We start from the raw sequence: 7,306 nt of genomic DNA, 5'->3' as shown, positions 1-7,306 counted from the left end.
AAGTGTTCTAAGGTGAAGGAGTTGAGAGCAGGATCGAAATAAATTTGCAGAGCAAGTTCTGAATGCTTCCTAGCAAGGGCTTTGGGCATTGCTCCTGGCTCAGGCATCTTTTCTTCACTGCTTTTAGTACCGCAGGAGAGTGGGAAAAATGCCAAGTATCATCTCCATACTCTCTGGGGCCCTCTATCCCCGGGATGGAGAGGAGAAAGAAACAGTAAATTGTGGAGATGCCCAGAAAAGCTCCTATTCTTTCCTGTCTCTGTTTCTATACGTCCGAAAAATCCCGAAGTGGTCTCTACTTGTGTCTGGTCTAAATAAACAAAACACGCCTGAATTTTGGCTATTACTACTTTCTCATGCCTTTCTTAAAACTGGAAAATAGTGAATTCAAAATTTATCTCTTAAAACTTGAACGGTTTTAAAGTATATTTTTGCCAAAATAGAATTTTCAACAATTTTACTTTTTTTCATGCCTACATCTAAACTTATACTATCGTTATTATCCTTGTTTTGGAAGAAGAGGTACATTTTTCCAGAATGTGTTGAATCCCCTGCTACTTAGGATTTTTGGACTTTTTTCCAACAGTTGATTTTTATTTCATAGCATTATACCTCAAATCTCCGCCTTTCCAATTGTTTCTACTACTCGGCATATAAATATGCTCAAGTATCCACTATCCTAAGACCAACATCTCTTCATTATGCCTCTCCTTTAGATTTTCGCTTCCAACATTATTCTCCTTTTAAAACATTAGGAAAGAACCATTTATTCTCATTTCTCGCTCACCAGTTCGTCTTCAACAACCCTCTCCTAATACACCCCTGAAATTGCTTTTGATAAGGTTACCAGGGGCTTTCTAACAAAGTTGTGTCATCATTGTGTGTTGTTCCCTACCCCCTTGCACCTTTCCAGTTATCATTCTTTTTGACCTTCTGATAGCTTTTGTTGATTGTCCTCTGTTGCCAAAAGCTGAGTGGCTGACCTAACCCTCAGCTACAGTTCTCTTCTAGTCTTCCTCTACTTAGGGATGGCTAAGTGAGACATAAATAGGGCTTCTGACAAAGATTTTGCTTTTCTGATAAGGAACACCCTCCGCCCCCACACCTGAAAAGTGTATCAACCATCTTGTGACCATAAATATGAAGAATTGATGTTAAAGATATTAAGAGAGAGAGAGGAAGAGCCTGAGTCCCTAATGAACTTGTTGATCTGTTATACCAGTTCTGGACATCTTATTGTTTGTGACAAATAAATCAATACCTGTTTAAGCTACTGCTGGTTGGATTTTCTATAAGTGCAACCTGAAAACTCTTATTTCTTGGCTTCTACAAAAGCATTCTCTCCCAGCTTCCTGTTATTTATACACTTCTTCACTGACATTTCTGTGATACATTTCTTAAATATTAAAGTTCCTAAGAGATCCATCCTTTCTTTTTACCCTCTTCCCCTCTTTTATCCCCCCATTATGAACTGTTTGTGGTGACTTCATCTACTCCAGTGACTTCAGTTACTCCTTTACCCAAACAATATGACCTCTTTCCAACCTCAGCTTTATCTTCACATTTCAGACTCAACACATCTGTGTTAGTTAGGATTTTTTGAAATGAACTCCAGTTAGGGACATATAAAAAGATGAGTGAACTTATTATAAGGATACAGAGGAACTTTTACAGTATCCACAGGCAGGAAAGCAGCTGTTATTAGAAAGGGATTGGAACCAGAAAAGGAAAAGCTGTAAGGAACCCAAGCAGTATGTGCCTCTATCTCTCATATTTACTTCTTTCTAACATCTGCTTAATTCTTATTTCTATACAAACCAGCTTTCTTTACTGCTTAGTCTATATGGAAGGCTAAAGTTGCTGTAGTTTCCATATTAGGTATCTAGATACAAACAGACTGATTTCCATTTCTCTGTCGAGACAATCTAGTTAGCCTACTTTGGAACAGGTGTTCATAACAAAGAGATATGGCCAGTGGGACAGGAACAGGTAGCAGGCCAATCCCTTTGGATGAGATACATGGGGTATTAGCAGTCCTGGAGAAAAGACAGGTCAATGCCTTCCTTTTTTGTCAAAAACATATTCTCTATTATGTCTGAAAGTGAACTCAGTAGCTTTCTTGCCATGTTTTCTTTTCCTATATATTTACAGGTTAATTAGTGGCTTTAGTGTCTATCTATTCTACCTCCTTAGATGAGAGTGTGGTTTTGAATTTGAAGGCTGGGGGTTTGTGCTCTGTATCTATCTTGGATTCCTCCCTCTCCATATTCAGCCAATCATTAAATCTTGTTGCTTTTACCTCACCAATATCTTTCAGATTTATGATATTTCTGAAATTTCCACTGTCACTATCTCGTTCAGTCTCATCACTTTAGACTGTACTGCTCAATAGCCTCTATATTAGTTTCCTAGGACTGCTGTATCAAAGTACTACAAAACAGAGTGGCTTAAAATAAAATTGGCCTTCCGTGGGCTTCATATTCATGGATTCAAACAAATTGAGATTGAAAATATTCAGATTAAAAAAAAGTTAACTTGTTGCTGACATGTACTACGTAATTAGGCCTACGATGGTTGCATCTGTACTGTACAGAACATGTAGAGACCTTTATTCCTTGTTATTATTCCATAAACAATATAGTATAACAACATTTACATAGAATTTACATTGTATTAGGTATTATAAGCAATCTAGAGATGATTTAAAGTATATGGGAGGATGTGCATAGGTTACATGCAAATACCATGCCATTTTATATAAGAGACTTAAGCATTCTCAGATTTTGGTCTTGATGAGTTCCTGGAACCGATCCTCTGCATATGCCGAGGGATGACTGTAACAAGAATTTTTGTCTCACAGTGCTAGAGGCTAGAAGTCCAAAATCAAGTTGTCTGCAATGTTGGTCCCTTCTGAGTCCTTTAAGGGAGAATCTGTTCCATCCCTCTTTCTTAGCTTCTGGTGGTTTGCTGGCAAGCTTTGGCATTCCTTGGAGTGTAGATGTATCACCCCGGGCCTTCACCTTCATATGGCATTTTCCCTGTGTCTCATCACATAGTCTTCCATTCTGTGAATGTCTGTATCTGTGTCCAAATTCCCCCTTTCTTATAAGGACACAAATCTTATTGGACTAGGGCCAACCCTAATGATTCATCTTAACTTCATCATCTGCAAAGACTGTTTCCAAATAAGGCCCATTCTGAAGTACTGGAGGTAGGACAGATTTCAACATATCTTTTTTGGAGGATACAATTCAACCCATAACAGCCTCCCATTTAGTATCTACATTGCTTCCAAAATTACTTTATTAAACTCTTTGATGACTCATTCACCCTAGGATAAAGTCTAAATATCTGATCATGTCACATATGACCAATCGTAATGTGGCATCCATGATCTAGTCAGTGATTTCTCTCTATGATATGCTATTCATCCTATACTATCCCCGCCCCGCTCCACCAAGCTAGTCTCTCCTCTCCTTATATTCCTTTAACCCTTCATCTGGTCAGCAAATTTCTATTCACCCTTTGAGGTGCAGAAAAAATATTATCTCCCCATCGCAGTCTTTCTAAACCATTTATACCTCCAAGGAGAGCCGATTTCTCCCTTCAACTATGTTCCTATAGTATTTAAGCAAAGGCTACTCTGTGCTTCTATGATATCTCTTATATCTTCTTTAATGTATCTTTTATTGAACTATGGCTATTGGTTTGACTATCTCTCTTGCTAGCTTGTAAGTTCCCCAAGGCCACAGGAACTTAATTTATTAATTCATTTCCCCAGCACATACACAACTTCCATGTAGTGGTGCTCTATAAACGCTCACTGAGTGGAAATAAACCATTAATCAGAATTCTCCATCAACTTGAACTTCTATATGTGCAGTGTGCACACAATCTGATGAGCTTCATGATGAACTAGAATTAATTAGTTTTATGCTTACTAAAATTTAGCTTTGAATAATCCATGAATAACTTTAATTTAAAGTATATTTGGATTATGCATGCTAAATACAAATAATTTAATTTTTTAATTAAAAATGTTACGTTCTGTTGTGTTTATAAAAGTGTAAGCTTATAAAATAAGGCAGGTAGGTACAGCACATTTAGTTTAAGAAAGCTGCTTAAGCTGTTACTAAGGATATTCTACTTTAATACATTTTTTAAAAAGAAAATGAAAACATGGGAACAGCTGGAAAGGAGGATCTAGCCTTTTTTTTTTTTTTTGCTTATTAATAAGGAGTCAAGAGACCTGTATTCAGGTCCCAGCATTGCCACTAACTTTGGGGGAGGACAGTTATAAATCACTTACTCTTTCTGGGTTTGTTTCCTCAGCAGCACACTAGAAAGACTGAGCTACATCCATGTTTTTGAAACTGAGGGTTGTAAAATTAACTTAGTAGTTAACTACCAGAATTCAAAATAAAACAAAATACCAGAGTACATAGTACATAATAAGGATATTCATTTCATGAAACTTTTGTTTCAGTGATATGTGTGTATATGTATGTATGTATGTATATGTGTATACATATGTCTGTGTGCTGGGTCAAGATATGTATGTATATGTGTATACATACGTCTACGTGCTGGGTAAAATTTATTTCTTTTGGATGAAAGTAAAAAATTTCAAAAGCCATTGAGCTAGATGATCTCTAATGCATCCTTGGCTTTGAGATTCTCTAAAAACTCTCAGAAATCCTCCATATGCTCTTTGTGTTCACTACATTAAACACTAAGAAGTACTTTATATACTCAGTTTAAATGTTACTATTTACAGGTGAGAAAACAACAAAAAGAGTCTGCTCCTCAGTCTTCATCACCTTAGTAAATAGTAGCACCATTCTTTTAGAATTTGTATGGGAATTAAAGAAAAACATTTCTGAGTACGGAGAGTAGAGACAGGGTTTTATCAGTTGCAATTTTGTATTTACCAATTGTTTTATAATCTTTTGATATCAAGGATTAATTTGATAATAAATTACATTTATTGTCAAAACTGTAAATTTTCCTAGTGTTTCCACTAGGGAATCATGAAATAGATTATTGAGGGGTCTGTATGAAGTGATTAAGATCCTGAGTACCCTCATTTTCCTGATCCTCACAATCAGACATGGATTAAACTGGAACCAAAGTTCTGACTTGAACTGGTCAATTACTCTCATTTAACTCTTATTTAACTATCTAATGAGACTGAGCTAAATAGAGTTTTTCCAGGGTATATAAATAGTGTGGATGGATAAAATTAGAAGTCAACTTGGAATCTATGTTCATGCCATTCCCAATACTCAAACAATTATTGTTTGTGTCATTACAATTCTTTTCTGAATAGGACAGGCTATCTAAAGTGAATTAGAAGTCAATTTACACTTTAAAAATGTAATAATCATTTTCTAACTTGTGTAGGTATTATTTTAATTTTGTTATATTTATAGTGAGAGGCATCTGAGTGGTAGAATTTCCTCTATATACTACTCTGTACTTAAAAGATAAGACTTTATAGCCACTGCATTAGTGAAGGGCTTTGTCATCACTCAATTGGACCAATGTCCAATTCCACACCCACCTCCAATATGATGAGGTCATATAAACATAAAGGAGTTTGAATAACCTAAACAAATATGGGGAGGGAGGAAAAAATCCTGAATTGACAAAAGTTTAAACTTGCTATGAAAAAAATAATAATAAAATAAAATAAAAATAAACTTGCTACAGCTGAGAGGAAAAAAAAATGGCATAGATGATAGAGGCTATTCATCCCTCTGGCAACCAAATAAAAGTTGTGACAGAAACAAGGAGCAAACAGAAAAAATCGCCTGGGATCTATATGAACAAGCCATACAACTAGGGAGAAATCTAAGAAATTACCCTGCAACAGCAGAAGGCAGGATGGGGCGAGGACGGGAGGCTGCCAGGTCCTGAGAGGCTGAGTGGGATGGAGGTTGCGGCAGTGACAGATGCTTCTTAAAGGGGCTGTGTCTGCGAGCGAACTTTTGTGGTGACAGACCTGCTTGCTCTGAGAACCAGGCCGATTTGGCTGTGCGAAGACTTACAGGGCAAAATTGAGTTATCAGAGTGAAGGCCACAGTGAGGCTCTCTCCCTCACCCCAGGGTATCTGTGTTCCCTGTTGAGTCCAGCCCTCTCCCAGTGCATGGACACAGCGCCGCCAGAGCAGAGACATCATCAAACTGGAAAACAGATATGGCTCCACCTAGAGGATTCCCTGAAACCCCGCCTCCCTCAACTCACGGCCCCACCCAAGCCACATCCAGCTATATCCTCAGCAGGTCAGGTGCACTTTGTTGAGCAGTACCTAGACTCACACTGAGGCAGCTGGCCTCGGTTTCTGCTATGGCCTATTGAAGCAACTATAAACACAACATCTGTGGATTGCTTGCTGAATCTTAATAGGTGGCCTTGGAGGGGCACAGGCTTGGGCTAAATTTGGCCTGCAGCTAAAACCCTCTCAGAACTGGGCCACTGGACACCTACCACACAAATCCACACTAATAAGACTGGGAGACTAGGAGCTTTGCTTACCACATAGAAATAGAAAAGCAGCCAAAATGGTAAGACAAAGAAGCTGGTTATAAAGATGCTCAATGAACGTATGGGAAGGGTAGATGAATTCAGTGAGAACTTCGACAAGAGATAAAAAACATAAAAATGGAAATGGAAATTGTAAAAGGGAACCAGTCTGAAATGAAGAACACGTTTTTCTGAGATGAGAAGTTTATTAAATGGAATAAACAAAGGAATAAACAAAGTGAATAAAGAAGAGGATCAAATGCCCTATCTAGAGGATGGGAAAGCCAAGGACACTCAATCAGAATGGCAAGAAAAAAGATGCCAAGACTATAATAATTTGTGGAGCCTATGGGACATGATTAAAAATAAAAATATCCATCTCATTGGGATACCGGAAGGAAAATAAGATGTTGAACAGCTATTTAAAGAAATAATGATGGAAAACTTCCCTAACCTGGTGAAGCAAATAGACACATGTGAAGGACCTATATAATGAAAACTATAAGACCCTATTAAAAGAAATCGAAGATACAAAGAAATGGTAAGATATTTTGTGTTCTTGGATTGGAAGAATCAACATAGTTAATATGACCATATTACCTAAAGCATTATACAGATTTAATGCAATCCCCATCAGAATCCCATTGGCATTCTTTTAAAAAATAGAACAAAAAATCATCAGATTTGTATGGAAGCCCGAAAGACCCCGAATTGCCAAAGTCATCCTGAGAAAAAAGAATGAGGCTGGAGGCATCACTCTGCCCCACTTCAAATTGTACT

Source organism: Pteropus alecto, unplaced genomic scaffold, assembly GCF_000325575.1.
Source record: "Pteropus alecto unplaced genomic scaffold, ASM32557v1 scaffold385, whole genome shotgun sequence".
In the NCBI taxonomy this organism is placed as follows: Eukaryota; Metazoa; Chordata; class Mammalia; order Chiroptera; family Pteropodidae; genus Pteropus; species Pteropus alecto.
The sequence above is the reverse complement of the archived record's forward strand: the minus strand, read 5'-3'. Positions refer to the sequence as shown.